A 21,451-nucleotide genomic window follows, 5' to 3' on the forward strand; every position below is an offset into this window, starting at 1 on the left:
GTTCAGGTGTCATGCCATGAACTGGACTACTTTAGCCCAAAATAATGAGGCCTCTCTTTCTTGTCATCACATCGGATAACTTTTGCAATATGCATGTTCTTTCTTTCTCCAATGCAATTTTGCTTTTGGGGTGTACTTGAATGTTAATTGTCCCTTTATTCTATACTCTCTTAGATCACTGAGTTCATTGGGAAAATATTTTCCCCCACCATCCGATCATAGGAATTTTATGTGCATGCCTTTATCTTTCTCAAGCATTTTCTTTGAAAGCGCATAAATACTTAACTTTTCTCTTTCATGAAGTATACGCACACTTTCCTAGATTGTTCACATCAATGAAAGATACATAGTAGTGGCATCCTTTAATTGATGCTATCTTTGTTGATCCCCAAATACTCAAATTGCACCATATCCTTTCCTAGATTGTTCACATCAATGAAAGATACATAGTAGTGGCATCCTTTAATTGATGCTATCTTTGTTGATCCCCAAATACTCAAATTGCACCATATCCAATGGTCTTTGACTCACATTCCTATATAGTAGTGGCATCCTTTAATTGATGGCATCTTTGTTATTCCCCAAACATTCAGACTACACCACATCCAATGATCTTTGACTCACATTTCTATTATGTGGAAATGCATTCATAAACCGTTTTCCCAATCGGCATGCTTTACATGCTTTGTGTATTCTATCCACTTTTACTTTGGAACCTATAATAATGCTTTGGGCCTGCATTATTTTTAGCCGCCCCGCCCGTTGAATATTGACATAATGAATACACTTATGCTAAATGTCAATGTCTACACTCACAGTCTACACTCACACTTGTATCATGTGTAAACACTATAGCCTTTACTTTAAGTATATTTACATCCAATGTGAACATTCTACCAATTATGTTGCCTTTTGTTAAATCTCACACTAAAGAACCTTTCTCAACAATTTGTCTAATAAACATCAGGTTCTTTATAATGTTTGGAACATGAAGCACATTAGCCACCACGTACTTGATTTTGCCATCCTACATAGACAATGGCACCCACCAACATGTACAAGAGGATATGTAGTGCCATTACAAGTTTCCACATATCGTAGTTTTTCCTTACAACTCTCCATGGATATGAGGTGGTTAGAAGTACCCGAATCAACATACCATACATCTCCATGGATATGAGGTGGTTAGAAGTACCCGAATCAACATACCATACATCTCCAGGGTTCCTTGCATTGGTAGTCATGGAACTAGGCATATGATATTACATCACAAGAAGCTACTCACTTCTATCTTTGGCTTGCTTGAATATGTATAGCTCCCTTACTATAGCTTCCTACTTTTAGTGTCATTCTACCTTTCATGGAAATTCTTTGCCATATGACTTGGTTTTATACAAATAATAGTACTTTGTGTTATCTTCATTGTGGTTTCTTTGCCATCCATCTCAGCCTCTTGGACTCCCTCAGCCTCTAGAGTGGCGTATTTCTTCCGTTTGCACATTAGATTCTTGTTGTTGTTGTTGCCCATGATTTTTGTTTCCAAAACGGCATGTACCTCAGCCTCTTAATGATGAATCGCCTCTACCTCTAGTTGTGTCTATGTAGAAGGCCTATCCTAGATATTTCTAAAAGATGATTTACTTGACATTCATCTCCTTAGTGTGATAAGAATGCCTGCTCGCATATTTCAAAAAGAGGATTTACTCCTGACGTTCATCTCCTCCATGTGATAAGAAGGGCTATAAGATCCTCAAAGTTTGTGAAGCTTTCAAATAGATGTCTATTGAAACCATACTCCTTGCCAAATACATTCAATGTGGCTCTAACACTAGGCTATCGGCGGTCAATAGGAGCTCCAATAGAGGTGAGGGCATCTGCAAGCCCTTTCAATGAGTAACACCGATACTTATTGAAAATAATCGTACTCCTTGCCAATCACATTCAATGTGGCTGACACTAGGTTATTGTCATTAACTGAATCTCTAATAGAGTAAAGGGCATCTGCAAGCCCTTTCAACGAGTAATCTGATACTCCTCTTATTCCTTTGCACATTATACACTTCTTGATTTAACTGCATCTTTCTTGTTTTACTTGTGCTTGCATGTAGAAGGGGGTAGCCCTTAGGGTTATGCTAGAAAGGGGTATTATATCCCATGAATGGACAAGGGGTCCACCCTAAGGGGCCCAAGGGGCCCAAGAGGCCCTTGGCCTCTTCCCACTAGCCAAGGATGTTGTGGTTCTGTCGCTAGGCCATAGAAGAGCCTGGCCATCTAGCCGACATGCTTTGAAGGCCAGCCCAGCCAATCTCGACTAGCCCCCATGGGCAGTTAGGACTGTAGGTGGCGAGGGCATAAGGGCTGCCCAACAGCCTGAATAGTATGCGCATAGGTGACTAGCCTCCATAGGTATGAAACGATGGGTTTTTATTAGCATTAAATGCTATTGTTGTTGGTTGTGAGATTTTTTTAGCAAAAAGGCTCCTGTAGAACTAGCCGACCAGCATTATGAAGGGGTATATAAAGCCCAGCCATATATATATAAAGCCCAGCCATATATATATAAAGCCATGAAGGTGCTCTAGCTACTCAAGGGCCAGGACAGCCAAGGGAGAAGGTTTGAAGGTCAAGGGCAAAGATCTATCTCAACTAAAACCAGTTCAGTCAGTCTTTTATTTTTAGATTTTATATCATTCTAATAAAAGCAAATACACCATTCATGGTGGGGGCCCTATAGAGGGTATTCGAGACCCAATATTGTGTCCTCTTCTCCCTCTCTCTCTCTCTCTCTCTCTCTCTCTATTTTTTGCACATCTATTTTTAGTTTTGTGTGTTATTCTCATCGTGAAATGTTTGCTGATTTCTGAGCATTGAAGTTACTTATCTCCCCTGAAGCTTCCGCATGTTACACTTTTTGTCACACCTAAAATAAATTCCCAATATCCCTTTCCCATGAGAAAGTTTCTCATCCTAAAATTACATGCTTGGAAGTTGTTCTTGTCTAGCCTTCTTGGTGGTCATGGCTTCATTCTGCTCGAGTTTGATGGTGAGGGCTTGTCCAAGAGTCTCTTATAGAACCCAAGCATTACATAATGTTTGAAGATGAAAAGGGGGGAGCCATATACATCATGCCTCCAGATGATGTGTCATGACCCTAAACCCTATACCGTACCTCCCTCCCTCCCTCCCTCCCTCCCTCCTCTCTCTCTCTCTCTCTCTCTCTCTCTCTCTCTCTCTCTCTCTCTCTCTCTCGTAATAGAAGATATACTACCAAAAATTATTTTACAAATGGCCACATGGCCGCCATATGCTGTACTAGCTTTCCCTCACTAATTACTCCAAACCTTACGTGTAGCTTAGAGCACTCTCATCCAATATATAGCCATGTCATTCTCTACCAAATGAGCTGACCACAATGAAGAGACTTGCCACAATAGTAGCCCTTTTATACAACCTATGTGAGCTATAATACCCACTTTTGCATTAAGTACAAAGTTGCTAATTAACTAGATATGACACAAACCTGTCCACCTGAAAAATCAAGGAAAACTGAATGTTTTGAGTTATCCGGCCTATTTGGAATCTTGCCAAAAAATTTGTCTTTAACCTTTATGGGCCTATTTGTCAATAGAATCCATATGTGAGAAAGGAGATCCCACACCTTCTTTGCCATCGGACATGAAATGAAAAGATGTGGGCATGTTTCCAAGCATGTAGTATAAACACAGAATTACCAGAAGCAATCTGTCGCTTTTGCAAAACTTGTCCCCCAATGGTAGGCCTCCAACTAGCATGCACGATAGGAAAACCTTCCCTTGATATGGAATCTTACACCACCAGCCCTGTAAGATTACTTCCTTCCACTAGGCCCTACTTTTCTTGATGTTCCATACCCTATTAGCCTTCTCAGTGATCTAACACTTATCTTCCACCATCATATGGTACACTTGATTTGTTGTACGCTAGACAATGTTCTGAGGCTTTCTAAATGCCCAATCTAACCAAGGTTGCCAATCCTTAAACTGAGGAATATCACCAAATGGTGTAAGGCATGCCCTCACCTTCTTCCATAACTGTACATATCCACGATATTGACGGATTTTTCGAAAAGACAATAAGCGGCCTCTATCTGGAAAAAAGCATTCATAATTCTCACTAGTCTCAATCAAGCCATTCTTTTGAATTTTGGCCGCTCAACAAGTTTGTTAGGCCACTCCAGAAGTCGCGAAGTAGCCAACACCTCACCTACCATAGAATTCAATTGCAACGAGTGAAGCCACCACTCTCTCTAATCATGGGAGAAGAGAATGAAGAAGATTAAGAGCATATAAGCATAAACACTCTCAAGGAGATAGACATTAATCCTACTCACATGCACTTAGAGTATAAGAACCAAGCAACAAAATAGCACAAGAGAGATCAAACACAATCGGTCTAGCCCCACATGGTCAAAGTGCTTGCTAGAATATGAGAAGAGAATGAAGAAGAGGAAGAGCATATTAGCATACACACTCTCAATTTATTCTTTTTTATTCTAGTAATAAGCTTGCATTACATCTTTCTCCCTCTTATCCTGTTCCATTATCAAACTCTTAATGCCAATGAAGGTGGGGTTTGGTAGATTCTTCAAAGTAAACACAAGTATATGAAATTCCTCGAATGACTATTTCTCTTTGTTGGCATGCTTCACATACTCTTTGAGATTGAAGCATTGAATCCTCATTCCCTGATTCACTCTCGAAGAGTTGGTCTAAAGCATGGTTTTCCTTAGTTTAGCTCTCAACATTCTCAAGATTATCCAATGTGGTGCTCAATGTATACAATGGCATTGTAGGTCCCCTTTTACTGTGCTTACTCTCTCTGAGACTTTTTTAGAAGATTGTGAATGCATAAGGGATAGGCCTTAGCCCACCCCAAGGGGCACAAGAGGCCCATGGCCTCTTTCCACTAGCCAAGGATGCGGTGGTTCTGTCGGCTAGGCCATAGAAGAGTCTGGCTAGCCAACGGCCAGCCTAGCTAATTGGCTAGCCCATGGGGAGCCAAGACTGTAGGCAGCTAGGGCATAAGGGCTGCCTAGCAGCCTCGATAGTATGTGCATAAGTGGCCAACCTCCATAGGTGTGAAACGATGGGTTTTTATTAGCATTAAATGCTATTTCTACTGGTCGTGAGCTTTTTTCAGCAAAAAGGCTCCTGTAGAACTAGCCGACCAGCATCATGAGAAGCGCTATATAAAGCCCAGCCCCATAAATTCAATTCATCTCATAATTCACAAGGTGTTGTAGCTACTCAAGGGCTAGGACAGTCAAGGGAGAAGCTAACGCAAGGGTGAAGGTTTGAAGGTCAGGGCAGAGATCTATCTCAGCTAAAACAGGTTCAGTTAGTCTTTTATTTTCAGATTTTATATCATTCTAATAAAAGAAAATACACAATTTATGTTGGGGGCCCTATAGAGGGTATTCAAGACCCGATACTGTGTCCTCTTCTCCCTCCCTCCCTCCCTCCCTCCCTCTCTCTCTCTCTCTCTCTCTCTATTTTTGCACATCTATTTTTAGTTTTGTGCATTGTTCTCGTCGTCTCGTGAAATGTTTCCTGATTTCTGAGCATTGAAGTTACTTATGTCCCCCAAAGCTTCCGCCACTTTTTGTCACCTGAAATAAACTCCCAATATCCTTTTCGCATGAGAAAGTTTCTCATCCTAAAATTACATGCTTGGAAGTTGTTCTTGTCTAGCCCTTTCTAGCCATGGCTTCATTCTGCTTTAATTTGATTGTGAGGGCTTGTCCAAGAGTCTCCTATATAGAATGCTAGCATTACATAATGTTTAAAGATGAGAAGGGGGGAGCCATATACATCATGCCTCTAGATGATGTGTCAACCCTAAACCTACATCCCTCCCTCCCTCCCTCCCTCCCTCCCTCTCTCTCTCTCTCTCTCTCTCTCTCTCTCTCTCTCTCTCATAATAGAAGATATACTACCAAAAATTATTTTACAAATGGCCACATGGACGCCATATGATGTACCAGGTTTCCCTCACTAATTACTCCAAACCACACGTATAGCTTGGAGTACCCTCATCCAATATATAGCCGTGTCATTCTCCACCAAATGAGCTGACCCGCAATGAAGAGACTTGCCACATCAGTAGCCCTTTTGTAAGATTCCTCCCCCACCCCCTTTTTTATGTCTATTATCTTTCCCTGTAATCAATCCCTCTTCAAAAATATAAAGACCTTGTTTCTATCTGTTTTAGCCTAGAGAGAGAGAAATATTCTAGAGAGAGAATATTTAGATTTTGAATATTTTTGGATAGAAAAATATCTCTTCTAATTCAGATGAGTTCCCCTAAAACAGAAATTCAAAAAGAATTTTCCAATGTGCAATTAGAATTAATTGAAAATAGGTATAAAGAACCTTAGCCTAAGGGTCTAGATTTTCAGAAATCTTTAGACTATGGTCCAATTAAGGTTCCTATGGACCAATAGCATAAATCCATGTGTAGGGAGGAGATAAATCCAACTTGTAAAAAAGAAAATACCCAAAAATGAGTAAATTCTCACATGAGGTGAAGAGTTGAAAATGTACAAGGTTTATTAGTAAAAAACTATGTGCAATATTAAAAATATGAGATATTTTGGGTATAATGATTTTATTATGACACATATGTAAGGAAGGGGAGTCCCTTAAATGCTCACATAAGATGAAGAGTTGAAAATGTACAAGGTTTATTAGTAAAAAACTATGAGCAATATTAAAATGATTCCATTATGACACATATGTAAGGAAGGGGAGTTCTTTAAAGGAGGTGCATATTTCACATAAGATGAAGAGTTGAAAATGTACAAGGTTTATTAGTAAAAAACTATGAGCAATATTAAAATGATTCCATTATGACACATATGTAAGGAAGGGGAGTTCTTTAAAGGAGGTGCATATTTCACATAAGATGAAGAGTTGAAAATGTACAAGGTTTATTAGTAAAAAAACTATGAGCAATATTAAAATGATTCCATTATGACACATATGTAAGGAAGGGGAGTTCTTTAAAGGAGGTGCATATTTCACATGCTTGAATGAGTTTTAAACTCATAAAAATTGAGATATTTCATCTCTCCTCTCTCCTCATTCAAGTCTAGTTCCAAAAAGTTAGCTTAACTGACCTAAAAATGGTCAAATATTGACCAAACTGATTTAGAAAATTCTAGAATCAGTTTGTTTGGTTAGGAGCTCAATTTTTCCTATAAATAGAAGCCTCCCCCTTGTTGAAAAATAGTTAGTGTTTATGCATCGTTACTCTACTCCACCTAAGCCAAGAACTGTGAATTCATTTAATAATTCACTAGTTTTTGGAGCTTCCCTCTTTCTTCTATCTCCATTAGTGGCTCCATCAACATACTTAACCAATTGATTGGTTGGGGGCCTCTACCGTGAACAAAGAATCAAGCAAGTTGTAAGGTAATTAGTGAATATTGATCTTTCTATAATTTCTCAATGTTTCTCTCTTCTCAACCCCTCTCAAGCTTGAGAAGTTTAATTGGTATGGTTTTTTTTAAATACTATTGAAGTTTGAATAGTAGTGAAGAGTTACATAAGTTAATAAATGCTATTGAAGTTAATTTTCATTTATGTTTAAATTCTAATGATTTTTATTTAAATTCTCTCTCTCACTCAAGAAATGGTCATACTCATGACCCGTTCTCAATCCAAATCAAGCTTTTCATAAAGCTTTTCCTTAACCCAAGATTAAGCTATGCTTGAGGCCAATTTAATGGCTTTTTTCTATGCTTTTAGTTTATGCATATTGATGATTCAATCCACTATAGATTAATGATCCAATTAGAGATCATTTTAATTATTTCCTTAATGATAAGCTTTATCCCTTAGAAAAAATTGAGATTTATCAGTCATAGCAGCGGAGCTATGGCAAAATTTTTATAAAAATTATGCATAAAATAATTTCATTCAAAGTATAAAAAGAGGACTTCCTACCATATTCTAGGAATTATCATCCTAGATTAATTGAAAGAATTTCATTATAATCATGGAGAAATTGAATTTTAATATCATGCATAAAGGATAATTTTTTTATATCAAAAGTGTTACTTTTATCATCATGCATAGAAGTATGCATAAAGGAAAAAAAAATTTATATCAAAAGTGTTACTTTTATCATTTTTTAATTTTTCATGCATAGAAATATGCATAAAGGATAATTTTTTTATATCAAAAGTGTTACTTTTATCATATTGGATTTCATGCATAGAGGTATGCATAAAAGTTGAATATTTTATTATAAAAGTGTTACTTTTAGCATAATTGAATTTCATGCATAGAGGTATGCATAAAAGATATGGGAAATGATAAGATATGATAAGATGCATGTGGATGTGGATGTGGATGTATGAATGTGGATGTATGGATGTGAATGTGGATGTGGATGTGGATGTATGAATGTGGATGTATGGATGTGGATGTGGATGTATGAATGTGGATGTATGGATGTGAATGTGGATGTGGATGTGGATGTATGAATGTGGATGTATGGATGTATGAATGTGGATGTATGGATGTGAATGAGGATGTAGATGTGGATGCATGGATGTAAATGTGGATGTGGATGTATGGATGTATGCATGTAGATGTGGATGCATGAATGTGGATGTATGGATGTGAATGAGGATATAGATGTGGATGTATGGATGTGAATGTACTTGTAGATAAAGATGTATATATGTGAATGGAAATGTGGATGTGGATGTATGTATGCATGTGGATGTGGATATGGATGTGTATGTATGAATGTGGATATGGGATGTGGATGTATAAATGAGGATGTGAAAATGAAGATAAGCATGTAGATATGGATGCATGAATGTGGATGTATGGATGTGAATGAGGATATAGATGTGGATGTATGGATGTGAATGTGCATGTAGATATGGATGTATATATGTGAATGGAAATGTGGATGTGGATGTATGTATGCATGTGGATGTGGATATGGATGTGTATGTATGAATGTGGATATGAGATGTGGATGTATAAATGAGGATGTGAAAATGGAGATAAGCATGTAGATGTGGATCTATGGATGTGAATGTGGATGTGGATGTGGATGTATGAATGTGGATGTATGGATGTGAATGAGGATGTGGATGTGGATGCATGGATGTAAATGTGGATGTGTATGTATGGATGTAGGCATGTAGATGTGGATGCATGAATGTGGATGTATGGATGTGAATGAGGATATAGATGTGGATGTATGGATGTGAATGTGCATGTAGATATGGATGTATAGATGTGAATGAGAATGTGGATGTGGATGTGGATGTATGTATGTATGTATGTGGATGTGGATGTATGAATGAGGACGTGATAATGAATGTATGCATGTGGATGTGGATATGGATGTGTATGTATGAATGCGGATATGGATGTGGATATGGATGTGTATGTATGAATGTGGATATGGGATGTGGATGTATAAATGAGGATGTGAAAATGGAGATAAGCATGTAGATGTGGATGTATGGATGTGAATGTGGATGTGGATGTGGATGTATGGATGTGGATATGGATGTGAATATATGATATGTGATGTGAAGGAATCTGAAGTGAAGAGATGGAAAATGATATGATTGGATGAGTACACATATAAATGAAATGTGGAATAAGTAATGTGGATTGCATGAGGGATAATGTGGAAAAATGAGAGTTAATATAGAAATTGTATTTGTAAACTGTTTGTAAATGCTGTTTGTAAATGGCTATTTTATGTCAAGAATGCTGGGAAAGCATTTTGACCGTCTTGTGATTAAGGTCGTGGAGACCTAACTGATAAAGTTGCAACTGCTGACGGAGAGTCAATGGAGGACGTCTCGCGTAGCAAGGTCGGCCGAGGTCTTGACCAGCCTCGGTTCGATTAAAATGGTGAGCTTCCGGTACGGTGGATGAGGGACCAAGGAAGCGGCCTATGAGTGAAGCGCTAGGTCACCTGCGAAGGATCCTAGAGGGTGCTGACCATACGGTGCTCGGGCTCTGGGTCGCCTAGGATACCCACGCGTGCGTCGAGGAAGATATTGAAACAAGGAGTAAGAGTTGTTTTCTTGAACCGGGCATGGATCTGGTTGACTGACCTTGCTGGTCCTCAACGGATGAGTCCATGGCTCTTTTATATGGATCTGTTGGTTGATCTTGCTGATCTTCAACGAGAGTCCATCTTGATAAGTGATTATATTGTTGAGTATTATGGGCTAGGAACTATTGAAACGGCCCCTGTGTGGACAGGTGGTGAGCGTTCTAGTTGCCAATGATGCCATAGATACTCTGATGAAGGAATGATGGGAAATTATGAATCAACTGGATAAATTGGGAGATTGTGATCAGTGGTACTATGGTTTCATTAAAGGATTGTTTTAAAGTTAGCTGATGCTAAGAAAAAGGCAATTTTCATATTGGGTGTGTAAGTGGTGTGGCTAGTTTTATGTTTGCATGAAATTCCGGCTAGGGGGCCTTGGAACTCTTTTCCTTGGTACCCGGGACAAAACCTAACCAAATTCCAAATTGGATCCCATCACTACAGTGGTTGGGCGGTTGGCTAACCCATGGGATCGGATGGGGTTAGGCTGGACTGATGGATCCATAAATCGAGACTCAATTTCTGTTATTACGATAGATAAAGTAAATCCCGGATAGTAATTGTTCTATGGATAGGAATCAACGGCTGTGCCTCCTTGGTGGGGAAAAAAGCGTTGATCCCAATGATCCAAGTGCAAGTTTCTTCCTTGATCTGACCAAGTATCTTTATAGATGCAGTCGGATCTGTTTGATCAGTAAGGGTTTTGACTACGTTAGAGTAAAAATTATCCTGGTGGAATCGCCCGTGTTTTCCGGATAAGGGAAGTTTTTCCGGGTCTGGTTTTGGAAAAACCGACGGATTAGTCTTTTGTCCGGATATCCGTGGACGAGGCCCCGAGTGTGGGACCCTGCCTCGCGCAAGAAGTGCTACTTCCGCTGCTAGTACCCCGAATCCGTTGCGCGGTGGGAACAGGGATCTCACACCTTTTATACAACCTATGTGAGCTATAATACCCACTTTTGCATCAAATATGAAGGCATTCCTAATTAACCAGATACCCTAGTTTAGCTCTCAACATTCTCAAGATTATCCAATGTGGTGCTCAATGTATACAATGGCATTGTAGGTCCCCTTTTACTGTGCTTACTCTGAGACTTTTTTAGAAGCTTGTGAAGACCTTGGAGGTTTAAGTGTGGCAGCATAATACCCTTCTATGTAGGTACAATTAGATTGGAGGGGTGTAAAGATGGAAGCTACATCCATGATGCCACACACAGCCTCTAGATCTTTCAATCTCACTTAATTGAATACTCACTTGTAGATCTTTCAATCTCACTTAGTTGAATACTCACTTAGTTGAATACTCACTTGTAGATCTTTCAATCTCACTTAGTTGAATACTCACTTGTAGTATCATTTATAGATTCTTCTTTTTATTTATTCTTTTCATGGTTCGATGGATTAGTTATGGTAGATAGTGCCTCTTCCTCTTGGAAAGGAAATCGATACTCCTCTTCTTGTTGGTTTTGAGGAATCTTTTGGGTTTAACAAAATGTGGTTCAATGTCAACTAATGACCCCCCATTCAACAACTCAACAAATTTGATCATGGTCTCTTGAGCGTGTTGTTTGCTAGGGATTTTAATGAGAGTCGTGTCCCATGGCTTAGTATACCAAATAGCATAGTGATGTCTCCATAACTCTAATCATGAACTGTATAGCTCCCATCATTTACTTTGACCACTAGGCTTCCATTAGCAACAATGGTAGATAATCACAAATAAACTATTTGAATGCTTATCACAAATAAACTATTTGAATGCTTATCACAAACAAGAATTTTGAGAGAGTGATTATCCCACCATTTTAGCAGTTGAGCACAACCTTACCAAGTCCTTTCACTAGATATGAGGAGTTGTTTGCACATGTGAATGTGTCTCCTTTGAGGAGAAAACTCAAGGGAGAAAAACAACGCAACTTGAGAAGTAATGTGCTTACTAACACCACTATCAGAATACTAAAAAAGATGATCTATCACGACATGCATACATCATGGATAGAGGGGTCATAATCATATTACACAATCAATTTCCAATCATTATGTGCATAGCTAACTCACTCCTTCTTTTAAGCACTCCATCAGTCATCCTTGCCTGACTCTTTCTTCTTCTCGTCCTCCAGTCTTTTTCTACATTCATTGATACAATGGCATGACTTATGATGATAGTTGCATTTTCCTTTATTCTAAGGCTTATCACCCCTTTTCTTGGCATCCGCTAGAAGATTGGGATGATTCTTCCTTTGGTTTGTAGCCACCCTGAAAAAAGGTAATGGGTTTGCCCTTATCTTTTTAACTGTTAGTGAATGCGTGATCACCCACACGTATACATTAGCTTATTTTGTTGTTATTGAGAATTGCTCTATCCACTTATCAAGTGTACGGGAAGTGATCTCCCACATATATACACTAACTTATTTTGTTGACATTGCTCTTCTTGAGCATTGCAAGAACCAACTCATCAAACGTAAGGAAATCGATCTCCCACATTTATAAACTAGCTTGTTTTGCTAATAGTGCTCTTTTTGCAAGAGCATTTCAACCAACTCATCAAATGTAAGGGCATTTGAGTTACCCTTCACCATAAGCTAATGTTACCTTTTTGACTGGTAGAGTGAATGCCTGATCTCCTACATGTATACACTAGCTTATTTTACTGATATCTCTCTTCTTACAAGAGCATTACAACTAACTCATCAAACATAAGGGCATTGGAGTTACCCTTCATCCATAAGCTGAAGTGTGGAGACAAAACATTATTATAAATCTAGTAAAAAATTGTGAGAACATTAGATACCAATGAGCTATCCAGATATTGCTCTAAGATCTTTGATCCTTGTGATGAGAAACTCATCCATTATGTATTCCTCTCATTCATATACTTAGACTCTTGACTCTAACTTCTTGCATAAATAGGCCACACGTGCCCTGTTACGCACCTGTAGATCAAGCATATCCCAAGCATGCTTGGAAATTTTACATGACCAAATAGGAGGAATAATCCTCCTTTTCACAGAAAATACCACCAATGCATGTTGTGCATGTGCATCTCTATCATCCCACTTGGTGTGTTCCACATTGACAAGTGCAGAGGTATATGCTATAATTATATCCAAACTAGTATCACCATCCAAAGTACATCTACTATCCTGTGTTGGCAAGATAGGGCAGTGTGCCTCAATGCTAATAACAAGATTCCAAAACATTCCAAAGTCCTTCAGCATCACCAATACATGATGCATCATATAGGACCACAACAGGTAGTTAGTCTCGTTAAGATTATCCTCAGCGGTAGCGGTGGGGGTGGGGGAAAGCATCCCAAATATATCATTACCTATCTTTTTTGCCCACCACAAATAATGAATCTTTAACATAAATTGAAAATATCCTAACCATATGTAAATACTATTAATGCCCACTAAATGCAACATGAAACCAAGATGGCTTTTAGCAGATCATTTTGATAAAAAGGCCTACAAAGTATGAAAAGTAAACTATAGAAATGTTACTAGTAAGGATGCAAAAGTCGATGATAATGATGATAACTTTTATGAAGCTATTGACGATGAGCTCAAAGATGTGATGTCGATGAAGATCCTATAACACTTATGTTATATGCACACAATCTTTGCACACCGAACCCAAAATCAAAGAAAGATAGTTTAAACTAACATTTCCCTAGGATGTCTATGAAAACCACTTGTGTCATCCATTTTAAGGAGGCAGGTAGCTTACATTTTGAAGACGCTTTTAGAGAAAGACTTGTGTTATGAGAATATATTTTAAGCTCTCTTAAAAATATTATTATACCCTTTTGGATAATTTGAGGATGCTTGGATTATCTTTGTGATAAGAAGGAAAGTGATCATGTTAGGTGCACTTTCAAAGCTACTTTATGTGCCCAAAGTTCCTACTGAGATTCACGAATTAGTTGAAAGGCGTTCACTTTCCATAACTATGATAGTGGCAAGAAAGACGCGCAAATGTGCTTGTAACATTTAATTAAAAGTGCTACTTTGTGGTGGAATGTGATCAAGCAGGGCAAACATCGACCTACGACATGGAAGGATTTTTGGAAACTTTTAAAGAAACATTTTCTTCCTTCTCAATATATACAAGGCTAAAGCTCCTCAACAATGGGATACTTTATGTGAGGTTGAGAAAAAGAATGTCTTAGCTTACATTGACAAAATTTGGGATATTCTTGCAGGTTCAAGTGATCCAGAAGGTCAGAGAAAGAGAGCAAAGAAGAAAATTCATTGCCAATCTCAAGCCTACTATTAGGGTCGATGCCAAATATGTTTTATCCTCATAGTCTTAGTTTTGCTATGGATCTTGCTCTAAATTTTGAACATAAAACTTCTATTTCTAGAGATTCTGGAATGCACGAAAAGTCTTTTACGAAGACTTCTAAACCATCTCTTCCTTCTTCGAGTAATTTTGATAAATCCAGGATACGTAAGGGTAAAAATGTAGCCAAAGGAGATGTTCAAAAAGACAATAACAAAAAACCCTCAAATGGTAAGTTGAAGAATCGTACCATCAATTGTTTCAAATGTCACAAGGAAGGTTACCTTGCACCAGACTATCCACAGAAGAAATGAACTTTGCACCTATGGCTCTTCTCAATGTTGTTGAAGAGGACGACGATGGTTCTTCCAAGCAAGAGCGTAATTCTGACCTTGACTTTTTGGATGAAGGTAAGATTCCTATTCATGCTTTGTTGATAATTCCAGGAAGAATAAAAGGAAAACCAATTTCTATTTTTCATGATGATGATAGTTTCCCTGACTTCATTTTTTACAAGTCTTGAAAGCACTTAGCATAGATGCATCGTACTCTAGCTATAAAGTGAAAGCTACATTTCAAGGAACTAAGTACATTGAATTGGAAATGGATTCATTCAAAGAAAAGATAACATTTTTAGCTACTTCTTTACAAGGTGTTGATGTTATCTTAAGAATGCCATGGAGACATGAACATAATCCTCAGATTGATTATGACATCCATAAAATATGGTTAATGAAAGATGACGAAGAAATTTATCTCCAATATCACACTAAGGGTGACTTAGGTTCTCTTTTAACTCACACCCAAGCTAAAAGAGCTACAAGGAAGAAGGAGAAGACATTTTTTATTCTTGTCAACCAACTTAGAGCTCAGAATTAATCTAAACCAAACATGTCTCATGATCATTTCATTTCTAAGTTCTCTAACGGCTTCATAGATGACCTACCTCTCCTGGTTTACCTAATTCTCATCCAAAAAAGGAGTATATAATTTAAATAATCCTTGGAAGCTCTCCACCACAATGGCATGACTTATGATGATAGTTGCATTTTCCTTTATTCTAAGGCTTATCACCCCTTTTCTTGGCATCCGCTAGAAGATTGGGATGATTCTTCCTTTGGCTTGTAGCCACCCTGAAATAAGGTAAAGGGTTTGCCCTTATCTTTTTAACTATTAGTGAATGCGTGATCACCCACACGTATACATTAGCTTATTTTGTGTTGTAATTGAGAATTGCTCTATCCACTTATCAAGTGTATGGGAAGTGATCTCCCACATATATACACTAACTTATTTTGTTGACATTGCTCTTCTTGAGCATTGCAAGAACCAACTCATCAGACGTAAGAGAATCGATCTCCCACATTCTTAAACTAGCTTATTTTGCTACTAATAGTGCTCTTTTTGTAAGAGCATTTCAACCAACTCATCAAATGTAAGGGCATTTAAGTTACCCTTCATCATAAGCTAATGTTACCTTTTTGACTGGTAGAGTGAAAGCCTGATCTCCTACATGTAGACCCTAGCTTATTTTACTGATATTTCTCTTCTTACAAGAGCATTACAACTAACTCATCAAACATAAGGGCGTTGGAGTTACCCTTCATCCATAAGCTAAAGTGTGGATACGAAACCTTATTATAAATCTAGTAAAAACTTGTGAGAACATTAGATACCAATGAGCTGTCCAAATATTGCTCTAAGATATTTGATCCTTGTGAGAAACTCATCCATTATGTATTCCTCTCATTCATATACTTAGACTCTTGACTCTAACTTCTTGCATCATAAATAGGCCACATGTTCCTTGTTACGCACCTATAGAGCAAGCATATCCCAAGCATGCTTGGAAATTTTACATGACCAACTAGGAGGAACAATCCTCCTTTTCACAGAAAATACCACCAATGCATGTTGTGCATGTGCATCTCTATCATCCCACTTGGTGCGTTCCACATTGACAGGTGCAGAGGTGTATGCTATAATTATATCCAAACTAGTATCACCATCCAAAGTACATCTACTATCATATGTTGGCAAGATAGGGTAGTGTGCCTCAATGCTAATAACAAGATTCCAAAACATTCCAAGTCCTTTAGCATCACCAATACATGATGCATCATATAGGACCACAACAGGTAGTTAGTCTCGTCAAGATTATCCTCAGCGGTAGCAGTGGGGGTGGGGGAAAGCCTCCCAAATATATCATTACCTATCTTTTTTGCCCACCACAAATAATGAATCTTTAACATAAATTGAAAATATCCTAACCATATGTAAATACTATGAATGCCCACTAAATGCAACATGAAACCAAGATGGCTGATCATTTTGATAAAAAGACCTACAAAGTATGAAAAGTAAACTGTAGAAATGTTACTAGTAAGGATGCAAAAGTCGATGATAATGATGATAACTTTTATGAAGCTATTGACGATGAGCTCAAAGATGTGATGTCGATGAAGATCCTATAACACTTATGTTATATGCACACAATCTTTGCACACCGAACCCAAAATCAAAGAAAGACAGTTTAAACTAACATTTCCCTAGGATGTCTATGAAAACCACTTGTGTCATCCATTTTAAGGAGGCAGGTAGCTTACATTTCCCTAGGATGTCTATGAAAACCACTTGTGTCATCCATTTTAAGGAGGCAGGTAGCTTACATTTTGAAGACGCTTTAGAGAAAGACTTGTGTTATGAGAATATATTTTAAGCTCTCTTAAAAGTATTATTATACCCTTTTGGATAATTTGAGGATGCTTGGATTATCTTTGTGATAAGAAGGAAAGTGATCATGTTAGGTGCATTTTCAAAGATACTTTACCCAAAGTTCCTAGAGAGATTCATGAATTAGTTGAAAGGCGTTCACTTTCCAGAACTATGATAGTGGCAAGAAAGACGCACAAATGTGCTTGTAACCATTTAATTAAAAGTGCTACTTTGTGGTGGAATGTGATCAAGCAGGGCAAACATCGACCTACGACATGGAAGGATTTTTGGAAACTTTTAAAGAAACATTTTCTTCCTTCTCAATAAGCTCCTCAACGATGGGATACTTTATGTGAGGTTGAGAAAAAGAATGTCTTAGCTTACATTGAAAAATTTTGGGATATTCTTGCAGGTTCAAGTGATCGAGAAGGTCAGAGAAAGAGAGAAAAGAAGAAAATTCATTGCCAATCTCAAGCCTACTATTAGGGCCGATGTTAATATGTTTCATCCTCATAGTCTTAGTTCTGCTATGGATCTTGCTCTAAATTTTGAACATAAAACTTCTATTTCTAGAGATTCTAGAATGCAAGAAAAGTCTTTTACGAAGACTTCTAAACCATCTCTTTCTTCGAGTAATTTTAATAAATCCAGGATACATAAGGTAAAAATGTAGCCAAAGGAGATGTTCATAAAGATAATAACAAAAAACCCTCAAATGGTTAGTTGAAGAATCGTACCATCAATTGTTTCAAATCTCACAAGGAAGGTCACCTTACACCAGACTATCCACAGAAGAAATGAACTTTGCACCTATGGCTCGTCTCAATGTTGTTGAAGAGGACGACGATGGTTCTTCCAAGGAAGAGCGTAATTCTGACCTTGACTTTTTGGATGAAGGTAAGATTCCTATTCATGCTTTGTTGATAATTCCAGGAAGAATAAAAGAAAAACCAATTTCTATTTTGCATGATGATGATAGTTCCCCTGACTTCATTTTTTACAAGTCTTGAAAGCACTTAGCATAGATGCACCAGACTCTAGCTATAAAGTGAAAGCTACATTTCAAGGAACTAAGTGTATTGAATTGGAAATGGATTCATTCAAAGAAAAGATAACATTTTTAGCTACTTCTTTACAAGGTGTTGATGTTATCTTAAGAATGCCATGGAGACATGAACATAATCCTCAGATTGATTATGACATCCATAAAATACGGTTAATGAAAGATGACGAAGAAATTTGTCTCCAATATCACACTAAGGGTGACTTAGGTTCTCTTTTAACTCACACCCAAGCTAAAAGAGCTACAAGGAAGAAGGAGAAGACATTTTTTATTCTTGTCAAACCAACTTAGAGCTCAGGATTACTCTAAACCAAACATGTCTCAGGATCCTTTCATTTCTAAGTTCTCTAACGGCTTCATACATGACTATCTTAATTTTCAATAAGAATCGTCAAGAGCACGAACAACATTTGAAAAAAGTGTCGGCTCTATGTCGATCCCAATATGAGAAAATTCATTCAAGAGGAAATTGAATACTTAGGACATATTATTTCGGTTGATGGTATTCAAGTAGACCCCAAAAAGATCGAAAGCATTGCCAACTAGCCCAAACCGTATGATATTCACGAACTCTGATCTTTTCTTGGAATCAGTAGCTACTATAGGAAGTTCGTCAAAAATAAGTTTACATATATTTCACATCCTTTAACTAAACTCCTTAAGAAAGCTAGACATTTTGATTGTCCTAGTAGACAGGACCATTCCTTCTCTGAACTTAAGAAAGCATGGACTCATGCACCAGTTCTTACACTACCAAATTTTCAACGACCTAGCTTGGACATGGTTTTGGTAGTGTTCTCATGCAAGATGGACATCCCATTGCTTATGAAAGTCGTAAGCTTAAACCAACAGAAAGAAATTATAGTACATACGACAAAGCATTTGCTGTTGTCGTTCATGTCTTAGGACTTTGAAAATATTATTTAATGGGATCTAAATTTCTAATTAAAACAGACCAACAAAGTATTAGTCATTTATTAATGCAACCCTTAATTTCTAACCGACGTATCAAATGGGCTCCATTAATCCAGCATTTTCAATCCATGATTCAATATCAACCAAGGAAAGAAAACGTTATGGGCAGATGCTTTAAGTAAATGTCCTAGTGTCCACAATATCTCTATGATTCAGAGTGAAGTCCTAGATTGGGAGAGATGGTGACCAAAGTGAGTTCTGCTGATAAAGAGAAGAAATTGAGTCACAGTAGAGATTCAGGTTTGCACATAATAGTGTCGGTGTGTGCATGTGAAGGGTTGATCCGTACCCGAAGGCGGAAGGCCTATGAGAATGAGCAGATTGGGAAACAAAGAGCAATGGGAGACAGGAGTCGATCACAGTAGGGACACGGTTGAAAATGCAGGGTGTTGTTGGACACTGGTGTTTAGGGTGAAATCAGCAAGGAACAGGAGGGCTCCGAGGCAGGTTTGAAGAGGTGGTGTGATAATTTCCGCAATTTTCAACCCAGCATGGCCAACCAGCAGTAAGTAGGGGAGGGGTAGAGGCGGATTCGTCTTACCCCATCCCCTTATTCATCACCATTGCCTGCTTCAGTCCCTGGAGCAGCAGTAAAAGGCGAAAGAATAGTTCGCTTTGTGCTCAACCCGCACCTTCCGTGAGAGGAAGGGGAACCAACCAGGAGCCTTTATACCCTCCACGGGGACCTCCCTCTTGCGCTGGGGAACCAATGTGGGATAAGTGGTGCAAGGATGGTTGAGTAGACGCTTTTGTAGATCTTGGGAGCCATTTATTACTATAAAGCCTTTTTTGTTTTAGTAGTTTGCTAACACATCTGATTTAGAGAGAAGAACTCAAGGCCATGCATCGGCCCTAACATTAACTCAACCTTGAATTTCCAAGTTTGAAGTTTGAGCATGGGCTCATATGAGAGGCCTTCTATGCAAGAAGCTTGGCATGATGCGAATGCAAGGATGGTTAAGTAGCCTATCTTACTAGAACCAGTTATATAGAGTTAAGAAGTTAGACAATTTTGTGGATATCGGGATTCTTGCCAAGCCATTATAAAGCCTTTTTGTTTTAGTTTGCTAACTCAACTGGTAGGGAGAACTCAACCACGCATCAGCTTCAGCCTTCAATTGCTCTCCTCTTATATACTATCTTCTTCGATGAAGCTTCTCTCGGAATGCCTCTTGTTTGTGAATCGAGCCTTCGGTTGCTCTCCTCTTATATATCATCTTAGCTTGGGAAATAAAAGGGTTTCTCTTCGAATTGAGGTTTCAGTTTAGTGTCCTTAATATTTTCTCTCTTCCTTCTAATAATTACTCTTGTACAAGAGTTGCCAGCAAATTATAGTTACGTAAATAAACCCTAAACCTTCGTCATTACAATTACAATCATAGTAAAGGCTACTGCTCACATATGCATAAGGGTTGTTTGGGAACTCACCATTAGTCCGCATAGAATGCGGCTAACCACAACGAGCTGATCTATCGCTTCCCTCGGCATTGTCATGCCACTAAGGGCTCAATCACCCCAACAGTAGAGACCGAGCAGAGCTATATAGAGATTTACTCCACCTTGCCTACTATGCCTCCTTATATGAATCTAATAAAAAGTTATGGGAAGCTGTGAGAAGCTCATTCATTATGTCTCCCTCTTATTCATATGCTCGGACTTTAAGTGCTTACATAAGTAGGCCACATATGCCTCCGTACGTATATGTGCCTCGTCATGCATCTCGTAAAGTAGAGCAGGTGCATCACTAGCCTACTTGGTAGTATTACATGTGCCTCCTTACACACATGAGCCTCGTCACGCACCTCGTAAAGCAAAGAAAGTGCATCCCTAGCCTACTTGTTGGCGCAGTATTACATGAGCGAATAGGACGAATAATGTTCCTTTTTATGAAAAGTGCCACCAATGCATGTTCCTATGCATCCTTGCCATCCCACCTCGCTTGTTCCACATTGAGAGGTGCGGAGACACATGCCACAATTACATTTGAACTAGTATCACCATTTGAATTACCTGTAATATCCTATGCTAGCGAGGTAGGGCATTCCTTGATGCTTGTAACAACATTCGAAAGCCCATTGGCAAATCAATACATGATACATCATTCGAAAGCCCTTTGGAAAATCCATACATGCTGATGAAGTTGATGATAAGCTCAAGATGCAATGTCAATGATGACCATGTAACATTTATGACACATGCACACAATGGTTACACACTAACCTAAAATTGAACAAAGCCAATTCAAACTGACAATCCCCTAGGATGTCTATGGAA

This window comes from Cibotium barometz, chromosome 8 (genome assembly GCF_041138505.1).
Source record: "Cibotium barometz isolate CiBa-2024 chromosome 8, ASM4113850v1, whole genome shotgun sequence".
In the NCBI taxonomy this organism is placed as follows: Eukaryota; Viridiplantae; Streptophyta; class Polypodiopsida; order Cyatheales; family Cibotiaceae; genus Cibotium; species Cibotium barometz.